We start from the raw sequence: 17,495 nt of genomic DNA on the forward strand, positions 1-17,495 counted from the left end.
GACGTAATTGAAGACTTCTAAAAATGTCAACAGCTTACAACGAAGAAGTTGGGACGAATATCCACAAACATAATTGAAGATTGTGGAAGATTCCACAGCAAGTCAACATGTGTGGCTGAGAAAATTGGAGAGGTTGTCTAAGTCGGCAAACAATGTGTATAAGCAAACAAGCTACCCAAATCTAAGCTAGAAGCAAGCAGCCTAAACTAATAAGCTAATCAACTAAAGCTGATGGGAGTTAACCAAGAGGACTCCCAATTAAGACCATCTCCAACCATGTTTAGTCTAAACTCAAATTTTCACCCTCTAAAATACAACTATTCATATATTTTTAGGATTGTTTTTTTTTTTTTTCCAACTTTGTAAACTCATAATTTGAGTATGCAACTTTATTTAAATTGTTTACAAATGGTTAACCTTTAATTTTCTTTTTTGTCAATTTTTCTTGACATGATTTTTATTTCAATATTCGTGATTTAATTTTTTGAACATTTTAGCCTAAAAAAATTCAAAATTCAAAACATAATATAATTTCACTTTTAAGTACAACAAAAGAAAAAAAAAAAAGGCACATCAACTTAATTTTTTTTTTCTTCCTGCAAAACACAACAACTTTAAGTTGCAAGTTTAATATAAAAAAATGAAAGAAACAACAACTACAAATGGTGAGCTGCCACTTGTCATGCGGAGGGAGAGCAGCAACTTTCTATCACTCGTGGCTCGCTCCATTTTTCCTCTTCACATGGGTTGTGCAGCATGAGTTGAGGTCCACAAAAAATTTCTAGTCCAGAGACAAAACCCAGACTAGAATTCCACCCATCTCAAATTTTCACCTCTTAAGAGCAAGTTCGGCTAAGGCTGGACTCGGGCTTTTTGTTGGGGTGGGCATTTGGGCTAAAAATTCAGCTCGAGGGTGGGTGATGTCATCGCTGATGCCACTCGTGCTACATTAGCCACCAACGGCTAGATTCCACGTGTCAGCGTCTAGGCTCTCCGATCTGATTTTTTTCATTCAATCCAACGACAACCATATTTTTCTGCCCAAGAAAAAAAAAATTTAAAAATCGAATTTTTTTAAAAAAAATAACCAAAAAAATTATTGATATATATTTTTTTCTCTATACCTTATTTCCATTTTCAACATTTAAGTAAATGTCTTTGTCCTTTTACTTTCATTTATTTTTATATTACTCCATTTACTTAAGTTTATAATGTAAATAAGGAAGTACCCCCATTTGGATTCAAATAAAAATACTAGAAAATCAAATTCCCACCAAATCAAAATATGAAAAATCAGTTTTAGTGAAAAATACAATTTAGGCTAAAAATAATGACTCATTAAGTCAATATATACTTCATATTAAAATCCCATAAAATCAAGTTTTCTTATTTGATGTGTAAGGAATAAAAGCCGCCAAAAATTATCTTGAGAAAATGATTATTCCGAAAAACTATTTTTCATACTTAGTCAATATTGCACATGAGCTAAAAAAATTCTGGGTCTGCCAGTGTCTATAAATACTAACAAATACTCTTCACTTTTAACACCAAATCATTATACTTTTTTTTCCCTATAAATACCAACCAATACAACTAATAAAATAAAATCTTATCCGAAAATCTTATCCGATATGAATAGTATTGACACGTAGGAACCCAAAAATCTTATCCAAATTAATTGTTTAAGTAAAAAAAAGTTGTGAAAAAAATAAAAAAATGAATAGGATTTGCCACGACAAATGACATCACTGCTGAAAATATACTTTGTTGAGGAGCTAGAGCAGTCACTATTCACGTAAATAGTATGCCCTAGGGCTTCCATGCAAAGGGCAAATCACTGAAATGCTCTAAGAGCACCTCCACCCCAAAAGGCAAGCGCAATGCAAAGGTAAGACAAGGTTTGTCACTATATTCATATGAATAGTGGCAGCCTTGTCTTTTTTGATTCCACCCCAAAAGGCAAGGGCAATGACAAACATTATCCACTCTAATTTATTTTTTATTTTTTATACTTAAATCATTAATTTTGATAAACTTTTAAGATAAGATTTTTGGTTGCCACATGTCACTATTTATTATAAAATTATTACCTAAATTTTCAGATAATATTTTCGGATAAATTTTGGAATTAAATTTTTGGTTGCCACGTGTCCATATGTTGTTATAACATTCAGATCTCAAATTTCAGATAAGATTCTCTGTTGCCACGTGTCTTATTTCAGATAAGATTTTCGGATATTTATTAAAAATTTATAATCTTAGATTTCAAATAAGATTCTCTGTTGCCCCGTGTCTTATTTCAAATAAATTTTTTGGATATTTATTAAAAATTTATAATCTTAGATTTTAGATAAGATTTTCACCATCTAAAATTGCGTCATGTGTCTCATTGTATATAAGATTTTCGGATATTTATTAAAAAAATTCTGATCTCAGACCTCTCAAACCATATCTTTTCTATCATTTCATTTATCAGATTTTACAAAACACATTCTGCTCTCAATGTCTAAATTGGAAATCTCACTCATTCTTCCACCATAAGGTGTCAATATCAGGTAAGCCCCTACTTCAATTAGTGTTTGCCATAAAACTTCCAAGCCAGCTTCTGAACAGTCTGATTTTGCTTTGTAGAAGCTCTTAGATTGTTGAGTCCTATTGAGCAAAGCTTCTGATTCGTTTCTTGAGATGCTAGCAAAGTAAAGGACAGACTCAATCCAACTCATTTCAGTGCAATCGCTGCGGGCTACACTTAACTCTGGAAAGTTGTCCTGCATCAAAAGGATAAGTTTCTCCACCGTCCCAAGAAACAATGAACTGAATTCATTAACAATAGTTTTGCCACCATTTGTGTACAAAGACTATTCTACCTCTCTCTCTTGTTCTCACGGGTACAAACCAACAATGTGGCCAATATAATATTGAAGGCTAATAAACAAAGAAAGAAAGATTTCTTTCTCATAATGGCAGCCACCGACAAAGGAAATGCCCAAAGCTTTGTCATAAAAGTAGGTGTAGATCTCTCAAGTGTTGGCACCTACTCCATCTCTTTGTTTCCAGCCTTGTTATATTTGTTTCACAATTTTATATATTCTTTTTTGTCATTTTATATTAGGGTAAATTAGTAATTCAATATACATTTTTGTAGTATGGTGTACTCAGTTAATTTTAAAGTTCGTTTAGCAGCACTCTTTTAAAAAGCCAACGCATGACAAAGCTAGCAAACAACAATAATAAAGTAGCCCCTACACAATTAATTAAACAATACAATTTGGGCCAATTTTCAACACCAACAACGGTATTCGGAGCATCACACTCACAAAACACATTCATCACTCGCTTCTAAATTGCAACACTAACAAAGTGAACAGAAAGGTGCTTCTGACATTTGGTTCCATTTTCTATGTTTTCATAGTAGTGAAATGTCTGGGGAGATTGTACCAAAGCAACCTTAAATACAAAAGAAACTAGTTTAATCAAAGTAGAAATTAAATCTTCAAATTAGACTACTTATTGTTTATTCTGTTACACAAACCAATCTAGTTGTTCTTGACATTCTATTCTTCCAAGCCAGCTTCTGAAATTGGTTCTGTCACATAATCTGATTTTGCTTTGAAGAATCTCTTAGATGGTTGAGTCCGCTGAAGCAAGACGTCTACTTCGTTACTTGGGAGGCCTTCAAAGTATAGAACAGACTCAATCCAACTCATTTCCGTGAATTTGGTCTGCTCTAAGCATAAGTCTGGGAATTGTCTTGCATCCAAGGGAGAAGTTTCTCAAATGTCTCAAGAAACAAGAAATCGAATATAACTGTAATAGTTTGTCCATCATTTTTACCAGCTCCATTTGCCACTTGTACAAGTAAACGCAGGAAGTGCTCTTCAGGAATTCTATCTGCTACAACTTGCCATTTAGATACAAATTTGGTTGCCCCTTGTTCTGTGGTCTTTGATTCTCTGTAAACTGTTACAGATGGAGGAACAGGAACCAACCGAAGTTTCCATGCCAGAATGACTCCAAAGCTTGAGCCTCCCCCTCCTCTAATAGCCCAAAAGAGGTCTTCTCACATGGATTTTCTGTCAAGAACTCTCCCATTAACGTCGACAATCTTAGCATCAAGGACATTGTCAGCTGCCAGACCATAATTCCTGAACAACGTATCAAATCCACCTCCGCTAATATGTCCCCCAACACCAACTGTGTGACAAATCCCTCCTGGAAATCCATAGACTTTACTCTTTTTTGCAATTGCGTAATAAAACTCTCCGATAGTAGCACCTGACTCGACCCAAGAACTCTCATTCTCAATGTCAATATCGATGGATCGAAGCTTGAAAAGATCAATGATGATGAAAGGAGTTTCAGATACATAAGATAAGCCCTCATAGTCATGGCCCCCCCTTCGGATTCTTATAAGTATGCCCTCTTTCTTGGAGCAGATTATAGCTGCTTGAACATGAGCGCCATGAAGAGGAGTAATGATAGCTTCTGGTTTTGGTGTTGAAGGGTTTAAGAATCTGAGATTCCGTATGGAAGATTCCAAGACTGAGGATTAAGCAGAACTGTTTTTGGTAATGATGATTTTGCTGCTTGAGTTGAAATTCTGTACGTGGGAGTGGGAGGTAAAACAGTGAAGAAAGCTTTGTGTAGCTGAATTTGAAGTTGTGGACCAAACTGAGTTGAAAACGATGAAAAGTAGAGGAAGTAGTCTCATGTGTAAGGTCACCATTTTCATTTCCTCTGTATGAAATGCATGAGCTCTTAGCTCACTTGAAAGATTATTGCAGGCATTAGGTGTGCATATTGAAGACAAAGCAAAGGTTCTGTATGTGTCTCTTACTTCTGTCAGTTATTATAGAAGAAACAAGTGGCCTTTTTAAATATTGAAACATACGTAAGAGCATGAAAACAAAACTCTACCGATTTAGAGTCTTCTCAAAAACTTATTTTATAATTTGAGACACAAATGTTTTAATAATCGCAATGTGGATCATATTATCCACATCATCACAAAACAAACCCTCTTAATTGTCGTTTTTTGTCATTCATTTCAATTCATATTAAAGAAGTTATCATAAATTTTTTTTAAAAAAGTTGCATTATTATTTGTCTGTGAAAACAATGAAGTTGCATTATTGTTTGGACAGCTAATAAACAGGAAATGAATGCTTAATTATGACTTATAGATCATATGCATCTCAATCCTCCAACTCAGGAGTCATAGGCTGTTACTAGTTAAAAGAAAGATATCAGAAAGGTACTTCTGAAATTTGGTTCTATTTTCTCTGTTCTGATAACAGAGAAATCTCCTGGGAGATTGTACTGAAGAAGACTTCATTAAATAAACAATTTGACAATCAAAGCAGGAATTAAAATTTTAAATCATTTGAAATAACATTATACTTCTGTTTTGCGAATCGATTTCAATCTTCACAGCAAGAGAAAGGCAACAAACGAGGTTCTATTATTCGTTGGTAGGTACAATGGAATGAGCAACTGAATCTGAACCTATCTATTTGTTGTTTATTCTAATACACAAACACATCTAGTTGTTGTTGGCATTCTATTTTTCCCCAGATCGTAACACAGGGATGCTTTGTTCATTTCTAAAGAAGTTACCAGGATCAACTAAGGTCTTAATATGAACAAGTCTCCTAAACTGACCAACAAGGAAACTGAGAAAAATATTAGATGGATGACAAGGAAACTGAGAAACATAATGCTTTGAAGAAGCTCCTAGATGGCTGAGTCCTCTTCAGCAAAACTTCCAGGGATTCGCTTATTGGGAAGCCAGCAAAGTGCATCGCAGACTGGATCCAACTCATTTCACTGCAATTGCTGCGGTCTAAACTTAATTCCGGGAGCTTGTCTTGCATCAAAAGGAGAAGCTTCTCAACCGGTCCTAGAAACAATGAATCGAATGACACTTTAACAATTTGTACAACTATTAAAGCCTTGCACATTCATGTCTCGTTTCTAGTCAATATACATACACACCTAGAACAAATACTAAAGTCATCTCAATCCTTGTTGGTCAGTTTCTAGTCAATTTGTACAACTATTTGTTTGTTGAAAAAATGAAGTTGCATTATTGTTTGGATAGCTAGTAAGCACCAACTTAATGCTTAATTATGACTATATAAAATGCATATAGTCATCTCAATCCTAAAACTCAGAGTCAAAGGCTGATGCATAAAGAAAGATATCCTGTTCTGTTCTGATAACATAGAAATATCTTGGGACATTGTACCAAAGAGGACTTCATTACTAATAAATAAATAAAGAGTTTGACAATCAAAGCAGAAATTAAAATCTTTAAATTATTTTCAAGTAAAATCATACTATAGATTTGCAAATGGATTTCAGTCTTCACAGCAAGAGAAAGGCAACAAACGATTCTATTATTGGTTGGTACAATGGAATGAGCAACCGAAGCCGAACCTATCTATTTGTTGTTTATTCTATTACACAAACCCATCTACTTGTTGTTGACATTCTATTTTTCCCCAGATGGTAACACAGGGATGCTTTGTTCATTCCTAAAGAAGTTACCAGGATCAACTAAGGTCTTCACTTGTGCAAGTCTCCTAAAGTTATTCTTGAAGTAGCTCAAACCCCAAAGGCTTGCTTGTGCATAGCTTGTGTTAGCATCCTTATTCATCCCCAAGTCCAGATCCCTGTAGTTCAAATAGGCAGCTCTTGGGGACTTGGAAACATATGCTGCCATGTAGCCATACACCCTTCTTGTCCAGCTAATATGTTTCTCAGTTTCTTTGTCATCATCCCAACTGACATAATACTGGATTTCATATAAGTTCCCTTTTCTATGTGGGAAAGGAGTTTCTGAATCGGAAATCTCACTCATTCTTCCCCCGAAAGGTGACAGTATCAACAGGGATGTGTCTAGTTGAAGCATAATGTGCCATAAACCTTCCAAGCCAACTTCTGAAATTGGTTTTGTCACATAGTCTGATTTTGCTTTGAAGAATCTCTTAGACTGTTGAGTCCGCTGAAGCAGAACTTCTGTTTTGTTTCTTTGGATGTCAGCCATGGATAGAACAGACTCAATCCAACTCATTTCAGCGAATTTGGTCTGTTCTACACTTAACTCTGGGAAATTTTCTTTCATCCAAGGTAGAAGTTTCTCGACTGTCTCAAGAAACAAGAAATTGAATATAACTTGAATAGTTTTTCCACCATTTTTACTAGCTCCATTTGCAACTTGTATAACCAAACGCAAGAAATTCCCTTCAGGAATCCTATCTGCTATAGCTTGCCATCTAGAAATAAGTTTGGTTGCACCCTGTTGTATGGTCTTTGATTCTGTGTAAACTGTTACAGATGGAGGAACAGGAACCAACTCAAGTTTCCATGCCAGAATGACTCCAAAGCTTGAACCTCCCCCTCCTCTAATAGCCCAAAAGAGTTCTTCTCCCATGGATTTTCTGTCAAGAACTCTGCCATTAACGTCGACAATCTTAGCATCACGGACATTGTCAGCTGCCAGACCATATTTCCTGAACAAGGTACCAAAGCCACCTCCACTAATATGTCCCCCAACACCAATAGTTGGACAAATCCCTGCTGGAAAGCCATAGACTTTACTTTTCTGTGCAATTGCGTAATACAACTCTCCGAGTGTAACACCCGATTCGACCCAAGCCCTCTCATTCTTTATGTCAATATCAATGGACCGAAGTTTGAAAAGATCAATGATGATGAAAGGAGATTTGGATACATAAGATAGGCCCTCATAGTCATGCCCCCCGCTTCGGGTTCTTATTTGTATGCCTTCTTTCTTGGAGCAAATTACAGCTGCTTGAACATGAGAGTATCGAAAAGGAGTAATGATAGCTTCTGGTTGTGGTGTTGAAGTGTTCAAGAATCTGAGATTCTGTATGGAAGAGTGCAAGACTGAGGAATAAGAAGAACTTTTTCTGGTGAGAATAATTTTGCTTGTTGACTTAGAATGTATGTGGGAGGAAAAGCATTGAAGAAAGCTTTCAGAAATTGAGTTTGAAGTTGTGCACCAAACAGAGTTGAGAAGGATGAAAAGTAGAACTGGAACTAGTTTTACGTGTGAGATCTCCATTTCTCTGAGCATGTGAAATTGTATGAGCTCTGAGCTCACTTATATAGGCACCATGAGTTGATAGAACATTGTAGCTATTGATGACTTTTCAATGGTAGGATCCAAAAAATAAGTTCTATACTAATTAAAGACTATCCATAAACGTGTACCCAAAAAAAGAAATATGATCCAGTAGTGATGCACTTGCTTCCATGAAGCTGTCATCATTTTGTTTTCTGTGTGTTGAAATGAGAAATACAACTAATATTGCTTTATTTTTGTTAAAAAGTAATGCACGCATTTGAAAGGGATCTGCACAATTTTAGAAAGCTTGGTGGAAGAAGAGGCTATGTCGGCTTGGGGTAAAAAAATATCCCAGAAGGATAGCTCATGCCCTAGACAAGTCCTATTAGAAATGATTTTGAGTTTATTGTAGAATATAAACTAAGGAGTAGTGGCAGAACTTGTGGCTAAGAAGAATAAGCCGATTCAGTGGAACTTAGACAAATCGGCAACAATGCCTATAACTTTGCAAGCAATCTAGCAAAGTGGAGTTAAGAGCTCACCAATCTAAGTCATCAAGGTGGCCACATGGAAGCCAATAGCCATATAAAGGCCAAAAGCCTTGTTTTATCAAGCATGATATGAAGTTGTTAATAGCTACATCAGCGAAGGGCCAATAGCCTACAATTCCCAATAGCTACACCACGAGAAGGGCAGTAGCCTGTAATCCTATGTACAGAAAGCCATGTACTATTCTCCTCCAATCTAATAGAATCACGTTATTTCGATTATTGTACTATTATCTTAAACCCCTTCAGACACAACCTAACAGTGCTATCAGAGCATCTAAAATCCAACAATTTCCATTATTCTGCATCTGCACATAGAAAATAGCACTGATATATTCTGTTATGCTCCTACAGTGATGGAATATGGTCTAAGCTTTTGGAGAAGTGTTGAATACATTGGTTTAGGCTGCAGACTTATTTATTATTATGTTCTACATTGGGCTGTTTATTAGTTCTGGATCTCAAAACAACTGGCCTTCCTTTCAGCCCCCTTGGGCCTAATCTGCCGCTTCTAGCAAACACTCTGCCTGGCCCAACTCAGCTTCTGGTGTCTTGGGACTTGCTTGGTGCACCACCTGCAATACAAATCATAATACTACTCCAACATTTCTCTATCGTTACAATGGCCCAAAATCCTTTCCTTCCTTTGCTAAGGCTCAATTCATGCAGCCACCTGACTCCACTTGGTACCCTAATACAGGTGCCAATCATCACATGACTAGAAGTCCTTCTAATCTTCAAAATCAACAGCCATATCAAGGTAATAATTCTGTATTTCTTGGTAATGGAGATTTTCTCTATATCTATCATATTGGCTCTCTTCCTCTTCCTTTATGTTCTCACAATTTTTTCTTCAAAATATCTTTTGTCTTCCCTCTCTTCGTACTAATCTTCTCTCTGTTGCCCGTTTTACTCGTGATAATTTAGTTTTCTTTGTCTTTACTCCTGACTTTTATCAAATCTATGACTTACGTACTAGTTTGTTACTCTTTTAGGGTGCCCTCTAAATATGGTCTTTAATTACTCACTTTCCCTCTCCTCTCTCATCCACTGCCCCCACCCTTGCAACTGCACTCTCCGCTTGGCATCATCGCTTGACCATCCATCCCATCCTGTACTCTCTCACTTAGAGCATCCACAGTGGAGGGGTGTATTTTCGGGAGTGTGAAATTGGTACTTAGGTGACGAGGGGTAAATTTAAAAGATATTCAACCAAGAACGCAGCAAACTTCACACACTCTAGACCTTGACCAAATACTCTTATGACTAGTCAACTGTCATATATGAATTATACCAAACAATAACATACACAGAGCACACCAAGATGTACCTGCAAGCCTAGAGAATTACTAGTGACAACCTAGGCACTCAGAAGGACCCGTCAATCTAGGCATCCCATGTGCTAGCAACAACTATGGTGAAAGTGTGTGAAGACCAAACAGCAGAATCAAGCAAACACCAAACAGCAGAAAAAATGACTAGTCAATCTGCACAAACCTGATGACTAGTCAACTGTCAAGAACACAAACCCAGAAAATTTACAGAGTTGGAAACCAGAAACTGTTTACCCAGAAACCCACCATTGGGAAAAACTGGGAGTCATCAACCGACCAGGCAATCCACTAAGTAGAAAAAGATTCTTACAAAGGAACACAAGCAAGCTCAAGAAAAACCTAGATCTATTTAGGAAGATGAGCTATACCTCCTTTGTGCAATCTTCTTCTCCAACTTAGCAAAGCTTGAAGCTCAGTTCTTCATGGCAATGGCAGCTCCTTCTCCAGCTCGTTCATCCCATGACACTAGCTTGCAAGCTCCAACACAAACCGAAACCAATTTGGATTCAAAGGAGAAAGACCAATTTCTTCAAGAAACCATACTCTTGAAGAAATCAATCTTGAATCTGACCTAGATATAAATGAAAGATGATTTAAGTAGCTAGATGCAGATTTCGGGTTTCAAAAGCAGTTTTTCAAAAAGATATTAATTGGAAAAACTCATAGATGAAATATTTGGTTTTCTCTTGAGGAAGAAGAAGAGAAAGATCGCAAGCCAATCTTTCCAAAACTTCCTCCCCAAAAGAGACAACAGCCAAATGAGAAATCTCATGGCTTTTAATGTCCAACGAATTCCTTAGGTCGGACAACCCACTTGGCAGCTGAGAGAGAGAAAGAATAAAAGGACAAAACAGTTTGTTATCCATTGGAAACAAGGATGACTAGTCATCTGAGAAACGGATGACTAGTCATCATTTTATGAAGACTGTTTAATGTAATGATATGCAATGCTCAATACCTTTGTCAAATTGCTTGAGCCACCATAGAGCAGAGATTAGAGAAGAGCACCAATAAAAGTTTTCCCTAATCTAGACTTGAGCTTGATAAATTACATTACACATCCTATTACAAAGTTGTCAAGGGAAGCCAAAAGAAAATAGTAAAAACCATACATTAACAATCTCCCCCTTTTTGGCTTTCCTTGACAACACACTCTCTAAGAACACTCAACCCAAAACCGAGACTAAGGAGATGATGAAATGAAGATACCTGCAAGAACAACCAATCTTCCCGGCACAAAAACAAGCATATTATCACAGAAATTTTAAAACAATGTGCAATGTGGGGTTGAGAGTGTTCTCCCCCTTGTTGATAAGGAAAGTGCAAAAAGGCAGAGAGATAGAAACAACATACAAAAGTAACCACAGAGTGATAGGCATATATGAACAAGGTTAACAGCAAATAACTTAGATTGATGACTAGTCAAATAACAGTTGTTTAAAACAGTACAGAACATAGATTTATGACTAGTCAAATACTAGTTGTTCAAAACAGGACAGAACAACTCCCCTATCAAAATGCACAGACTAATCACAATGTGATTACAAAATAACTCCCCTACCGACCTGCGGAGGGTACAAGATTAAAACCACTACACAAATAGAAACTCCCCCTAAAGCAAAAACACCCCATTTAGAAAACATACTCCCCCTGAGTATCATATAGCATAAAGGAATTAACCTTTGACGTACTCATTGCTTAACTTTCCATAAATAGCCAATAAACACAAAAGTGCATCAAAGCTAAAGAGAATAAGAAATGGAGCATAAGTTGCAAGGAATCATACCTAAAGCAATTAAAATCAAGTGGCTGAATTTAATTTCAATGTGTACACATTACACATAAAGAAACTCCCTTAAAAAGATAGAGTTTCAGCAACATATTTATCAAAACAAGGGACAACCAATGAATTTTTCTTTACACACCATAGTACAAAATCAAGACAAAGTACTAAGGTTTCAAAATTTAAGGCATCAATCATTGTCAATTTGAAGAAAGCACCAAGCAAGATGAACCCTAAATTTTTGCTCAAGATTGAGGACATGCGAGAAAGAACACAAGACATAAGTCTCTAGGTTGTCCAAAAACACAACATAGCTTCCAAAAAGCACAAGAAGAAGAGAGTGGACTAGTGAAACGGACTAGTCACGCATGTCCAAATTTAAGGTGGCATCAAAAGACCAACAACCTCATAGACACAACCAAGAATAAAAGAGAGCAAATCAATCAAGATAAGGCTTAGAAAGGCAACATTGATGTATGAAAATGATAAAAAGAATCAGCAAGAATGTTGCCAAAACACATGCATCTCAAAGAAACTCCCCCAACAAAATAAATTAGCCAATAATCCAAAACTCATATAGCACAGCAAACTCGTAAGGATTTCAAGAATTATGTTAGGCTAAATCATTGAACGTTGGAACACAACTTATTAAGATGACTGGTCATAGACCAAAGTGGCATCATCCAAACACGATCATACATAAACACAATACCAATGTTCGAACATAAGGTATAAATGAGACAAGGAGCACCTTTGTGCTTTGTTTCATAACCAATGGTCTTTCTTAGAGAGTGAAAATTAATTTCACCAAAAGGCACAAGAAACCTATTAAGCAGATGACTAGTCAATCATAATCAGTGGGAGCATAAATTGACTAGTCAACCAAGGCAATATCATAACAAGCAGAACTGTATGACTAGTCAACCACAATCAGCATGAGCATATGTTGACTAGTCAACACAAGCAATAACATAACAAGCAGCAATTTTAGTATCGACCCTGAAGAAGACATGATTTTGGTTTTAAAACCACAAACATGAACTAGCAAATATATCAAGTGATCAATGATGTATTAGCTATTATAGCCTAGTCCAAGTCTTCAAGCACAGTAAGTAAGAAAGAGAGAGGATAACCCCATGTGCAAACAAAACAATTGCAACTAACTCTGATAGATAGAGTATGAATTAGATTTCATGCTCAGAGATAAGGCAAGATGGACAAAGGAGGTTCAGAGCCAAAAGAAAAACACAAGAGATGAAGAAATATCACTCTTGGAGAGACAAGTATATAATGAACCTTCAAGACAAACTCAAAGCATAGATTCAACCTATTTGATTTTCATTACTCAATCTGGCCATTTATTATGTTTGTTATTTGCACATCCCAGACTTAAGTGCTTGAGTGGCCCAATTTTGCGGCTCTTGCTCTAGATTCTTCAATCATATCACCTTATACCTTCCTAGAGTCGTGACTACATTGGTCACACTTCCTTTTTTTTTTTTTTATTCTTTTTTTTTTAACAAATTGCCTAAGAGAGTGAGATAAGATAGGAGATTATAACAATGATTGTCCACAATGTATCACAACACTTGTCTCACCAATAGGACGTAAAAACACAAAAAAAAATGTCATCTAATGGCTCCAAACTAGAAGGGGGGAATTATGCACAAATCAGGCAAAGCATAAAATGATTCAAACTTCACACCATCAGAAATCAGAAGAAACAGATGTTTTTGACATTTGCACACCAAGTAAACAAAAATTTATATTTGACTAGTAGATGACTAGTCAACAGTTCTGCAATGTGCTGAAGATAAGGAACAGACAAGCTAATCAATCAATTGAGCAAAAGCCAATGGACTACCTAAGTGTGACATGTTTCTGAAAGTCCAAGGCCTTGGTAAGTATATCTGCTAGCTGTTTCTCAGAGGGAACAAATTCCAAAGATAGAATTTTGTCTTCCACAAGATCTCTAATAAAATGGTGCTTAATATCTATATGCTTAGTCATAGAGCATTGAACAGGATTTTTAGAAATATTTATGGCACTCATGTTGTCACAATAGATTAGAAAGCATGATTGAGCAAGACCATAGTCTTCCAACATTTATCTCATCCAAAGGAGTTGAGTGCAACAACTCCCAGCTGCAACATACTCTGCTTCAGTAGTGGATAAGGAGATAGAGTTCTGTTTTTTTTTGCTATGCAAAGCAACTAGGTTGTTGCCTACATAAAAGACCTCCCCGGAAGTGCTTTTCCTATCATCACTACAACCTGCCCAATCGGCATCACTATACCCAATAAGATTGACACAAGTGTCATAGGTATACCACAACCCAAACTCAAAAGTTCTACTCACATATTTTATGATTCTTTTGACAGCAAACAAATGAGACTATTTGGGATCACTTTGGAACCTAGCACAAAACCCTTACACTATAGGAAATGTCAGGTCTTCTTGCAGTCAAGTAGAGAAGGCTTCCTATCATGCTTCTATAGAGAGTTTTCAACAAAGACAGATGAGCTGGGATTCTGAGAATAATTATGACAAGTTGACAGGTCAACTGGAACAGAATTGTCAAGAGTTGACTGGTCAACCGATTTGCTAAAGGTTGACAGGTCAACCATTAGATCCAAACCTGAAGATTCTCCCTCAAGCATAGAAGATAAAAGACCATCCTCATCTAATGCCATCTCAGTAGAGGCAGCAAAGTCATCAATATTGACATGATGGTTTCGGACCTATAATTGTATACTCTAGAGGCTCGGCTTGAAGTGGAATACCCAAGAAAAAATCTGTTGTCACTTTTAAAGTCAAACTTAGCAAGGTGTTCCCAATTTCTTAAGATAAAACATGTGCTACCAAAGACTCTAAAATAAGACACAAATAAACCCAAAGAAGTCATCTACAATTGCTAGGATGTATTCCTTGCCAACAAGGAAAGAGGTTTGGACAAGATCAACAAGATAAATGTGAACAAGTTCAAAAGAACATGAAATTTTGTTGATCACCCAAGATTCAAAGCACTGTGAGAGAGATGATTGAAAGACATGCATGCAATGACCATATTTAAAAAAAAATTAAAACAAATGAATCCTAATCAAACAAAAGAACAAGGTGCAAATGCATGACAATGTATCTAGACTCCATGAAGCACATACAAACAAGAGAATGGTCTAGATACATAAGATGAAGAAACTAGTCACCAACATGAGGAAGAACATGGTCTTCCTTCTTGATCCAAATTTGCTTTACTTTTGAGACTTCATGAGGCAAAGAGAACACTGTAGGAATTTTGACAACTTTATAAAGAAGATCATTCACTTGAGTTTGAAGTGAGTCATCATTTACTTTCTTGAAATGAACAAAAGGTTTTTGCTCAAAATTCCTAAGCTCAAAACACTTTGGTCTAATGTGTCCTAATGTGCCACAATGATGGCATATAGGAATGAACCTTTTTGGTTGTTGAAAACCAAATTTTGCAAGTGAAAAATGTTTATCTCTTGTACAAATAACAGATTTTGCAAGCTCACATGTTTTAAGAGATGAAATATGGTTCTTAAAGCCATTTGCATCGGTTGCTCTAGACACATTCCTTAGAGCATTACACCTAGGTCGAATATGACCTTTCACACCACAATGGTAACAAGTAGGAATGAATCTTTGAGTCTTAGTTGGCTCTAAAACATCAAACTTTGTATTTGACTCCTTGACAAATGTGGTCAAATGAGGAGGGGCATATGAACTAGAACAACCATAACCAAAAGCAATTTTGTCTCCATGAACCTTACCCATATTCAACATTTTATCCACCTTTTTAGCCCCTATGGTAAGCTTGATCACCATGTCATTTGCCTCATTTATCTGAGTCAACAAATTCTTGTTGGAGGCATGGAAAACCAAGTTGTTTTCCTTGAGCACATTCAATTGGTTTGAAATGTCATTTTTAATGACAATCAATGAATCCTTTTCACTCTTCAAGGTCTCAATATTTTCACTCAATTCATTATTTGCTTCTTTAAAAGTGCAATTAAGAATTTCCAGGTTCTTTACCTTCCTTTCAAGTAGGAAATTTCTTTCCTTAAGCTTGGAAGTTTCAATAAAAAGGACATCATACTTTTCACACATACCCAGGTATAACTGGTCATCCTGTTTCTGTATGACTGGTCATCCTGCCTATCATCTCCAGACACAGATTCATTTTTTGAATCAGATTTTCCTTCCTTAACTACATGAACTCTAGCAATGCTAGAGTTATGAACAGAACCAACAAGGGCAAAATTATTTGTCTCTTCAAAAGATGAAGTGATATAGTTATTGGAATCAACACTATCACTATCACTCCATTGTGCACTAATTGACTCTTCTCTCCCATTAGACTCTATCATGTGGTTATTTGCACATTCCACATCAGTGTGACCAACACCACCACATAGATAGCACTTTACAAGACCCTTCAAACTTTTGTCCTCCCTAAAGCCATAAGAGTCCAAAAAATTCATCTCATTAAAAACATTGTCTTGAGACACACATGTAGACGAGCTAGGAAGATTTTGACAATTCCTAGTGACTTTGGTTTTACCTTTGACAACCCTTCTATATTTCTGAACAAACAAGGCAAGCTCATCATGAATGCAAGGAGCAATTTGGTCCATTTTTATGTTTGCAAACCTAATACCAATTAGCACCCAAAGGATCTCTCTATTTATATTAAGAGCTGGTGCTCTGATACCAATTGAAAATGGTACTTAGGTGACGAGGGGTAAATTTAAAAGATATTCAACCAAGAACGCAGCAAACTTCACACACTCTAGACCTTGACCAAATACTCTTATGACTAGTCAACTGTCATATATGAATTATACCAAACAATAACATACACAGAGCACACCAAGATGTACCTGCAAGCCTAGAGAATTACTAGTGACAACCTAGGCACTCAGAAGGACCCGTCAATCTAGGCATCCCATGTGCTAGCAACAACTATGGTGAAAGTGTGTGAAGACCAAACAGCAGAATCAAGCAAACACCAAACAGCAGAAAAAATGACTAGTCAATCTGCACAAACCCAGATGACTAGTCAATCAAGAACACAAACCCAGAAAATTTACAGAGTTGGAAACTAGAAACTGCTTACCGAAACCCACCATTGGGAAAATGAGTCATCAACCGACCAGGCAATCCACTAAGTAGAAAAAGATTCTTACAAAGGAACACAAGCAAGCTCAAGAAAAACCTAGATCTATTTAGGAAGATGAGCTATACCTCCTTTGTGCAATCTTCTTCTCCAACTTAGCAAAGCTTGAAGCTCAGTTCTTCATGGCAATGGCAGCTCCTTCTCCAGCTCGTTCATCCCATGACACTAGCTTGCAAGCTCCAACACAAACCGAAACCAATTTGGATTCAAAGGAGAAAGACCAATTTCTTCAAGAAACCATACTCTTGAAGAAATCAATCTTGAATCTGACCTAGATATAAATGAAAGATGATTTAAGTAGCTAGATGCAGATTTCGGGTTTCAAAAGCAGTTTTTCAAAAGATATTAATTGGAAAAACTCATAGATGAAATATTTGGTTTTCTCTTGAGGAAGAAGAAGAGAAAGATCGCAAGCCAATCTTTCCAAAACTTCCTCCCCAAAAGAGACAACGGCCAAATGAGAAATCTCATGGCTTTTAATGTCCAACGAATTCCTTAGGTCAGACAACCCACTTGGCAGCTGAGAGAGAGAAAGAATAAA

The 17,495-nt window shown here is 36.5% G+C and overlaps 1 long non-coding RNA gene and 2 pseudogenes across 1 annotated transcript; 1 reads left to right on the top strand and 2 right to left on the bottom strand.

Moving 5' to 3' along the window:
* The first annotated feature begins 2,463 nt into the window (after window positions 1–2,463).
* Window positions 2,464–3,144, top strand: LOC148918569 (uncharacterized). The gene is made up of 2 exons (XR_016125039.1): window positions 2,464–2,555; window positions 2,632–3,144. It is a non-coding gene; the product is annotated as an uncharacterized LOC148918569 (long non-coding RNA).
* Window positions 3,145–3,319: 175 nt separating this feature from the next.
* Window positions 3,320–4,860, bottom strand: LOC103325371 (berberine bridge enzyme-like 26 pseudogene; annotated as a pseudogene).
* Window positions 4,861–6,317: 1,457 nt separating this feature from the next.
* Window positions 6,318–8,232, bottom strand: LOC103325282 (tetrahydroberberine oxidase pseudogene; annotated as a pseudogene).
* Window positions 8,233–17,495: the final 9,263 nt, after the last annotated feature.

Source organism: Prunus mume, linkage group LG3, assembly GCF_029339155.1.
Source record: "Prunus mume cultivar Tortuosa linkage group LG3, ASM2933915v1, whole genome shotgun sequence".
Lineage (NCBI taxonomy): Eukaryota > Viridiplantae > Streptophyta > Magnoliopsida > Rosales > Rosaceae > Prunus > Prunus mume.